At 42.8% G+C, this 10,352-nt stretch overlaps 1 protein-coding gene across 2 annotated transcripts in view; it reads right to left on the bottom strand.

The window, feature by feature from the left end:
• The window catches only part of LEMD1 (LEM domain containing 1), a 26,774-nt gene that overhangs the window by 2,941 nt on the left and 13,481 nt on the right, over positions 1–10,352 (bottom strand). The window lies entirely within an intron of this gene.

Genomic DNA, 10,352 nt, shown 5'->3' on the forward strand with positions numbered 1-10,352 from the left:
TGCACTTATGTGGGCACTCTCTCTCTCTCAAAAAATAAATCTTTTAAAAAATAAAATAAAGAAGCAAAAAATAAAAATAAAATAAAAAGCAAGTTGGCCATAGACAAAAACTGGAAAGTAATTTCAGAAAACGAAAATGTTGTCCCGTAAACGAAAATGATAGAAGTCAAGACAATCACGTTTTCTGTTCTTTTCCCAAAACTTTCTTTCATCTTGTTATTTTTCCTACAAAGTGAAAAGGTGTAGCTCTCTATGCCTTTGTTTCCTCCCTAAGAAATAGTTGTAAAGATTAAGTGACAACATATGCAAAATGAGGGGCGCCTGGGGGCTCAGTTGGTTGAGCGTCACCTTCAGCTCAGGTCATGATCCCAGGGTCCTGGGATTGAGCCCCACATCGCACCGGACTCCCTGCTCAGGGGGAGTCTGCTTCTCCCTCTGCCCCTCCCCCTGCTCATGCCTGCATACTCTCTCTCTCTGAAATAAATAAAGTCTAAAAAGAAAAAAAAACAACATATGCAAAATGATTAAAACATCTCTAGGCACATAGTCAGCATTCAATGAATGTTAGCAATAATGATTATGATAATGGTAATTATTATGAAAACATTGCTGTTTTTCCTCATATGTCTGGTTTTCCTTGATTGTCCACTCATGGTTCTGATGCAGGCCTCATCATCCTCAAATGTCTGCGATGTCCAGGCCGGCTGTGTTGTGTCTGCAGGACCGATGGTCTCAGCCCAAGGTGGGCTGGGGAGGGCATGGCCTGGTGTACCATCATTTATGGCTGATCACCTGCTTCCCGGGACTGGCCAGGGGTGCCCAAGCAGCTACGGCCTCCACCCCTCGCCTCCACTCCCTGCCTCACCTTCTTAAAGAAGATGTCCTTTTTTTTTTTTTTTTAAGATGTTATTTATTTATTTGACAGAGAGAAACGCAGCCAGTGAGAGAGGGAACACAAGCAGGGGGAGTGGGAGAGGAAGAAGCAGGTTCCCAGCGGAGCAGGGAGCCGGATGGGGGCTCGATCCCAGGACCCTGGGATCAGGCCCCGAGCTGAAGGCAGACGATCAATGACAGAGCCACCCAGGCGCCCTAAAGAAGATGTTCTTAACAGTGGTTTAGTGGTGCCCAAGCCGGGCCTCTGCCGATGGCAGGAAGCCGCGCCCAGCACAGGAGTGCCGCGTCGAAGGAGACAGCCCAGCGCAGACACCGCACACGCACACGCCTCTACGATTGCCTGGAAGAGGGGGACCCTTGGGGAAAAGGGACTTTGAAAATTCTCACCAAGGTACCACGTGGACTAGTGGTGGTTTGCTCACCGAGAGACACTTCAAACTCTTTCCAAGGGCATAGGAAAAATGGTTTGTAAGCACATTCTTTTTTTTTCAACCTTTTTAATTACAGAAAGTTTCAAGCAGACACAAAAGTAGACAGCAGTATAATGAGCCTCCACGTACCGTCACAGGCAACTTCTTTTTAATTCTCTTACGTGTGAAAATAGGCCTGTTAAATAAAACATTTGGGGTAGAAGTCTTTGCAAAATCAAATTATAGGATTTCACAGCTCTTAGGCGATCCAATACTCCCTCCCTTCTCTTCCCTTCTGCCACAAGGAGGTTTCGGTCTTTGATTGTTTTGTTCTTTTATCATTGCTGTCCTTTACTATTATTCACGTGTAGAGTTCTCCTACAGCACGTAAAATGTGCACATTTTGATTTTCAAAAAAGGAGTAATCATGGCCTATCAACTTGACTATGCGGCCATCAATAATAATAGTAATTATAAAGTCAGGGGAAAGGGTTATCGATCACAGTAAACAGAGGATAGGATTGTACGCACACAGGGATGGCGACTGGCTAAACTCACACGCCACGTGCAGGTAAACAACTAGAGGGAAACAAACAATGAAACGGTTTTCGTGCCAGGTGGCATGTTTAGAGTTGATTCATTTTTCGTTTCGAAAAATTCCCTTCATGTTGTTAAAATACGGTTTTCACTATAAACACCATTTGCAATGGAACTAAAAAATATTGGTGTTCATTAAAGCAATGGCTTAGTGAGGGTGAAATCGCACCCGTGGGGGAGTGTAATGCTCCTTTCTCCCTATGCCCAGAGCGAGAACCTGCAAAGAAACAAACAAAAAAAAAAATTCAAGTCAGAAAACGACACCCATCCCCATGTCATTGATCACAGCTGTAGTTACAAATATAGTAATTCTGAGATATGCCAATGCAATAAACAGCTTGCATCTTAATATAATCCTAGCTGACACTTATGCCGTTATTTCCTGTGTGCCAAGCACCACTCCAAGCATTTTACGTAAGTAAACCCATTTAATTCTCAATACCACCCTATGAGGAAGGAGCTTTTACGGTGCCCATTTCACAGATGACAAAACCGAGGCATGGAGAGTTTAAGTCATGTGACCTGGGTCACACTGCTGGTGAGATGGTGGAGCAAGGAGTCAACCCGGGTAGTGTAGTCTCAGAGCCCCTGCTCTGATCACCCTGCTGCCCTGCAGAGGGTGGATAGTGAGGCTTTACTAGGAGAGAATTAGAAATCCCATGTGCTGAGCACCTGTTGTCTTGGGCAATCCACATGCCTTGAGCCATGTAATCTTTCTAACAACTCTGCAGTGACCATTTTATAGATGAGAAAATAGAGGTTTATGGGAGTGAAACTATTTGCCCAGGTTACACAATTAGGAAAAGACACAACCATCACTGAAACCCGCATAATCTAGTTCCAGCGCCCTGTGTTCTTGTTTTGTTAATATTTCTATTGGGAAACTCATCATGAAAAATAGAGCAAAAACATGTGTCTAAAAATTGTTTTCACTAATTGATAAATGATCAATCCATTAATTCATTTCCCATGGAAGTAACCCTTGTAGCCATCTGATCTGTTCTTGAATATTTTTGATGAAATGTTTTTTTTAAGAAGATTTTTCTAGGTAGACTGATTTTGTGCAAATTCTGGCCTACTTAGTATATGCATGGAATCCCAAAGTGGAGCGTGTATGAGGTATTATGTCCTACTGTATCACAGGGAACTACGAAACCCTGGCTAACACCCAGAACCAGACGAACAAGAATCATTTTGTTTTCTCATTCAATCCTTACTCATCAAAAAATGTATTTGGTTTTTGAACATGATCTACCTTGACTAAAGCCATTCATTTTGGGGCATGAGAAAATACAAGTGTGTTTGCACTTCCAGAAGATGTGTATTTGACAAGGTGGACCCCCAAACCTAGCCAGAGATGTTATAGCGCCCCCTGTAGTAATAGGTAATCAGAGAGGGTGTTGTGTGCTGGGCTGCGCTGTGCCAACTTCCTGCCCGCTCCTTTCTCCTACTCTCCCAGGACGACTTCCTCCTCCTCCTCTCCTTCTCCTTCTTCTTCTTCTTCTTCTTCTTCTTCTTCTTCTTCTTCTTCTTCTTCTTCTTCTTCTTCTGTAAGGTTTTATTTATTCATTTGTCAGAGAGAGAGAGAACAAGCAGGGGGAACAGCAGGCAGAGGGAGAGGGAGAAGCAGACTCCCCGCTGAGCAGGGAGCCCGATGTGGGGTTCGATCCCAGGACCCTGGGATCATGACCTGAGCCGAAGGCAGACGCTCAACCGACTGAGCCCCCCAGGGGTCCCTCTCCCAGGACTTCTTACTGCTGGCCTCTGGGGAGTCAGGAGGCAGTACTGTTCCTGGGGGTGGGGATGAAACCCTCTCCTAACTGCGATGGGTTACACTTTCCAATCACTCTATTTCATGGACTCAGTCTTTCAAAAACAGCTTATGATATAGAACCAGACATTTTTACCAACGGCTTGGCAAACTGGCAGTTGTGCTCCCGCTCCCAGGCAGAAAAAAACGTTTTGATTTAGAGCTCTTTAAAATTGAGTTAACCTCAAATCCCTTTATTGACTAAAAATGATTCCGTTAATAAAAGATCCTACAGTGATTCCAGACTCTCACTTGTTTTTACCTCAGCCTTGATTTAATAAAGCTCTCATTTTCAACATTGTGCTCCGTTAACCTAAGTCATGATTTTGAATTAATTAAAAGCCTTCTAAAATAATCTATACCACACTAACAGAAGAGAGGTTGAAAACCTTATGATCATCACCATTTCAGGTTTTTTTAAAAAAACGGAAACTTCTGGGGCGCCTGGGTGGCACAGCGGTTAAGCGTCTGCCTTCGGCTCAGGGCGTGATCCCGGCGTTATGGGATCGAGCCCCACATCAGGCTCCTCCGCTGGGAGCCTGCTTCTCCCTCTCCCACTCCCCCTGCTGTGTTCCCTCTCTCGCTGGCTGTCTCTCTCTCTGTCGAATAAATAAATAAAATCTTAAAAAAAAAAAGGGAAACTTCTAGCAAACCAGAAATAGAACGGGAACTTCTTTAACTTGACAAAAAGTGTCTTCCAATACCCACACCAAAAATCATACTCAAAGACAAAAATGCTAAATGCATTTCCTTTAAAATCAGGACCAAGGAAGGAATTCTTATCACTCTTACTTAATACTGTAATAAAGGGGTCTTAGCCAGTCCAGCAAAACAAACAAAAAAACGAAAGGTATACAAAGTGGACTGAACAAATCTACAGAAAAATTATTATAATTGCAGAGGGCCATTGTCATAAGATCAATATGCAAAGTCAATTGTGTTCCTACATACTAGCAACAAACCACTCAAACATGATTTTTAAAAGGTACTATCCCAATAGCAACAAAAATTAAAAAACAAACACAGTTACCTACAAAAGCTAACAAAAGATGAGCACAACCTACGCTGAAAACATCGTAAAATCTGGGGCGCCTGCGTGGCTCAGCCGTTAACGTCTGCCTTCGGCTCAGGTCATGATCCCAGGGTCCTGGGATTGCCCCGCATCGGGCTCCCTGCTCGGCGGGAGGCCTGCTTCTCCCTCTCACACTCCCCTTGCTTGTGTTCCCTCTCTCGCTGTCTCTGTCAAATAAATAAATAAAAATCAAAAATCTAAGAGGCAGCCCACAGAATGGGAGAAGATATTTGCAAATGACACTACAGATAAAAGACTAGTATCCAAAGATCTACAAAGAACTTCTCAAACTCAATACGTGGGAAACAAATAATCAAATAAAAAAATGGGCAGAAGATATGAACAGACACTTTTCCAATGAAGACATACAAATGGCTAACAGACACACGAAAAAATGTTCAAAATCATTAGTCATCAGGGAAATTCAAATCAAAACCACACTAAGAAACCACCTTACGCCAGTTAGAATGGCAAAAATTGACAAGGCAGGAAACAACAATTGTTGGAGAGGATGTGGAGAAAGGGGATCCCTCCTACATTGTTGGTGGGAATGCAAGTTGGTACAGCCACTTTGGAAAACAGTGTGGAGGTCCCTTAAAAAGTTAAATATTGAGCTACCCTATGATCCAGCCATTGCACTACTGGGTATTTACCCCAAAGATACAGACATAGTGAAGAGAAGGGCCATATGCACCCCAATGTTCATAGCAGCAATGTCCACAATAGCTAAATCGTGGAAGGAACCGAGATGCCCTTCAACGGATGACTGGATTAAGAAGTTGTGGTCCATATATACAATGGAATATTACTCAGCTATCAGAAAGAACGAGTTCTCAACATTTGCAGCAACATGGACGGGACTGGAGGAGATTATGCTAAGTGAAATAAGCAGAGAAAGACAATTATCATATGGTTTCACTCATTTATGGAACATAAGAAATAGGAAGATCGGTAGGCGAAGGAAGGGAAGAATGAAGGGGGGGTAAACAGAAGGGGGAATGAACCATGAGAGACTGTGGATTCTGGGAAACAAACTGAGGGCTTCAGAGGGGAGGGGTGGTGGGGGATTGGGCTAGGCTGGTGATGGGTAGTAAGGTGGGCACATATTGCATGGTGCACTGGGTGTTATACGCAAATAATGAATCATGGAACATTACATCAAAAACTAAGGATGTACTGTATGGTGACTAACATAACATAATAAAAAATTATTATAAAAGGGGCGCCTGGGTGGCACAGCGGTTAAGCGTCTGCCTTCGGCTCAGGGCGTGATCCCGGCGTTCCGGGATCGAGCCCCACATCAGGCTCCTCCACTATGAGCCTGCTTCTTCCTCTCCCACTCCCCCTGCTTGTGTTCCCTCTCTCGCTGGCTCTCTCTCTGTCAAATAAATAAATAAAATCTTTAAAAAAAATTATTATAAAAAACCTTAAAAAAAGAAAATTATAAAATCTTACTGAAGGACGTCAAAGAAAATTTAAATTAATGTAAAGAACATGAACAGGAAGACTCAACAGAGTAAAGATTTAGCTCTTTTTAAATTAATTCAAAAAGTCAATAAAATTTCAATCAAAATCCAATCTGAATGCTTCATGGAACTTGACAAGCTTATTCTAAAATTTATATGGAAGGACAAAAGGACAAGTAAAATAGAGATACTGTTTTAAAACAAGGAGGATGGGGACTTGCTAAGGTAATTAAAACATTCTGCTATCGGCACAGGCTGGACAACTGATCAGAATAGAGCCCCATTGAATTAATCACAGCTTTTGTTTTCTGTGGTTTATGATGCTTTGACATCTCGAGTCTTGCTAATCTTAGAGAGAATGCAGGTGAACGAGCCTTTCATAAGCAAGTCAACCAACCCCAAACCCATACCCCCAGCTACCTCCTTCGTGTCTCATATACCAGGCCAGTATTTCCTCCCGCTGTGATTCAGCTCAGATACTGGCCAACTAGGAACCACTCCTGTAGCCTGGAGTTCACTGAAATTGTTCAAACTAGCCAATTCTAAAATGCTTACCTTACCTGACCAATTTCTTCCTGCAAAAACCACAATAAAGTCAGTGCCTATACCTTCCCCTCACCAGTCTCCCCCCAACCCCGACCCTGGTACTTCCCCACGCGGCCCTGCATGCCAGGAATTCTTTTAGTGGTATTTGTCTCCATATCTGTCACCTTACCATACCCGATTAAAACAAATCCTGGGTACATTTGGAAACACCCATGTATGTATGGAAATTTGATATAGGACAAAAGCTAACAATGCAGATCAGAAGAAAAAGGACAGACTTCAAAAATGGGATTGGGAACAAGATGGGATAGATACGCTTCTCTCAATTTCTTCTGCTGAGTATCACTCCAAAACCTGGATGTTTATATATAAAGCAAACGTAAGAAGACACTGAAAGGTGGAGAGAAGCAGAGGGACTAGGGACCTTGGCACCCAAGGAATGACACATGGGGAGTGCCCTGGGTCTTCCTTTCACCCCCCATATCCCAGATGGAGTGCTGGAGAAGTTGGCAACCTGAAAACGGTAATGGGTGCAAATGGAAAAAGCCCCCAGAAAAGCCAAAGGACAGGAAAGGAGAAAGGGGCAGCCAAGCAAGACAGAAGACATTTTTGACAGTCACTGCCCTAAGCTGGCCAGACAGCCTACCCTTGTCCGCACCAGCCAAGGTGGAGGGGAAGCCAAGACCACCACCCCCAGGTGTCAAACCCACTCCCTCCCCACAGGGGTGGAGTCAATAGAGGCCATGTAGGAGCTCCCCCAGCAGTCCAGCAACAAGGCACCACCCGCAGACCAGGGTGGCCATGGAGGCCCAGTGGGGAAACTGGACTTTTATCCCCACCTGACAGCAAAGAGCTGGCTCCCTCTTCCCCCACCAGTGTGGAGTCTGAGGAGGCCTGCTAAAACAAAATATTTAACTGAGATCCAGAATCTCATAAACATCAACAGAGATGACACAAATGTTGGAATTATCTGAGCAGGATTTTAAAGCAGCCATCATAAAATGCTTCAAGGGGCAATATGAAAAGGTTTGTAACAAATGAAAAAAAAATAATAACTCTTCACAGAGAAGTAGAATATATACAGAAGAGCCCCATGTAAATTTTATTTTATTTTTATTTTTTATTTTTTTTTAAAGATTTTATTTATTTATTTGTCAGAGAGAGAGCACACGAGTGAGCACAAGCAGGGGGAGGGGCAGGCAGAGGGAGAAGCAGGCTCCCTGCTGAGCAAGGAGCCCTATGTGGGACTCGATCCCAGGACCCTGGGATCATGACCTGAGCTGAAGGCAGACACTTAACCGACTGAGCCATCCAGGTGCCCCCTGTGTAAATTTTAAAGTGAAAAAAAATGCAACCACCAAAATAAAAAACTCACTAGATGGGCTTGACAGAAGAATGGGGAACACAAAGGAAAGAATCAATCTACGTGAAGATAGAACAGTATAAATCACCCACAACAAAACACAGAGAGAAAACAGAAAGAAAAAAAAAACAGATAAAAAGAGTCTGGGGTATTACAGAAGATCAAACATTTGTGTCATCAGAGTCCCTAAAGGAGAGGAGAATGAGGTCAGGCTGAAAAAGACATTTGAAGAAATAATGGCTGAAAATGTCCCAAATTTGGCAAAAGACATAAATGTACAGATTCAAGAAGCTGAGTGAATTCCAAGCAGGACAGATGCAAAGAAATCCATGCCAAATACACATCATAATCACACTTCTGACGACCTTTGTGCATCAAGAGACATCACCAAGAAAGTGAAAGGGCAACGCTCGGAATGAGAAAAAATATTTGCAAATCTTACATCTGATAACAGTCTGGCTTTCAGAATATATAGGAACTCTTACAACTCAACAATAAAAAGACAAGCAACCCAGTTAAAAAATGGACAAAGGGCTGGACTAGACATTTCGCCAAAGAAGATATACGAATGGCCAATAAGCACGTGAAAAGATGCTCAACATCATTAGTCATTAGGAAAATGCAATTCAAAACCACATTGAGATACCATTTCACAGCTTCCAGGATGGCTAGTGAAAACAGGGTGGTGCAGAAGGACAAATGTTGTCAAGGACAGGGTGATCCTGGATCCCTCGGACGTTAGTGTGAATGTAAAATGCTGCCGCTATTGTGGAAAATGGTTTAGCCATTACTAAGAGTGTTAAACACAGAAATACCACATGACCCAGCAATTCCACTCCTAGGTGTATATCTGAAAGAATTGAAAGCAGGTATTCAAATACTTGTCCTTGAATTTTTACAGTATCTCTTTTCCCAATAGGTAAGAGGTGGAAACAATCTAAATGTCCATCAACAGACGAATGAATAAGCAAACTGGGGTCTAGTCATATAACGGAACATTATTCACTCAAGCGCTGATAGGAATACATGCTTGCAAGCCGTCAGGTGGGTGAAAGGAGCCAGTCACAAAATATCACATACTGAATATTCCATTTATACAAAATATCTAGAAGTAAATCCATTGAAACAGAAAGCAGATTAGTAGTTGCCAGAAAGGATTGGGGAGGGACTGCTTAACGAGTACTGAGTTTTATTTTGAGGTAACGAAAATGTTTTGAAACTAGATAAAGGCGGTGGTTTCACAGCGCTATGAATGCCCCAAATGCCAGTAAATTGTGCACTTTAAAATTGTAAATTGTATGTGACTTTAATCCTAGTAGAAAAATTTCTGGGGTGCCTGGGTGGCCCCGTCAGTTAAGTATCTGTCTTCGGCTCAGGTCATGATCCCAGAGTCCTGGGATAGGGGCCCTGTCTGGTTCCCTGCTCAGTAGGGAGTCCGCTTCTCCCTTTCCCTCCACCATGCCAGCTGCCACTCCCCCTGCTTGCGCTCTCTTGCTCATGCTCTCTCAAATAAATAAATAAAATGTTCAAAAAAAAAAAAAAGAAAAATGTCTGGTTTTTTTTTTAAAGGATATGTGTTTTCCAGATTCCTAGTTCCAGAACCTGTTTGGGACCTTTTTTTTTTTTAAGGTTTTATTTATTTATCTGACAGAGAGGGAACACAAGCAGGGGGAGTGGGAGAGGAAGAAGCAGGCTCCCAGCGGAGGAGCCTGACGTGGGCCTTGATCCCTGGGATCACGCCCTGAGCCAAAGGCAGACGCTTAACAACTGAGCCACCCAGGCACCCCCAAAATTTCTGCTTCTTGTCACTGTAGTGTGAATATCCTTATGTCTCAGTCTAAGGAAATACATACTGAAGTTTTAGGGATGGAGTAAAAGATCATGATGTTTAGAATTTAGTCCAAGAAAAAATAGATAAAATTATAGAACAAATATTGCAAAAATGTTAAAAATAGGTAAATCTGGGTGAAGGCCATAGAAGAACTATTTGTTAGAAACAGAAGTAAGCTTGAAATTAATTTTTTCATTACTTTTTTTTTAAAGGCACTGGGGAAAGAGTGAAAAGACAGGGCCCAGGTGGCGGATGGTAATGGGGGAGGCTATGCATGCGTGGGGACAGGGAGTAGATAAGAAATCTCTGTACCTTTCTCTCAATTTTGTTGTGAACCCAAAACTCCTGTTAAAAAAAAAAAAA

Source organism: Ursus maritimus, unplaced genomic scaffold (genome assembly GCF_017311325.1).
Source record: "Ursus maritimus isolate PB19 unplaced genomic scaffold, ASM1731132v1 scaffold_2, whole genome shotgun sequence".
NCBI lineage: Eukaryota > Metazoa > Chordata > Mammalia > Carnivora > Ursidae > Ursus > Ursus maritimus.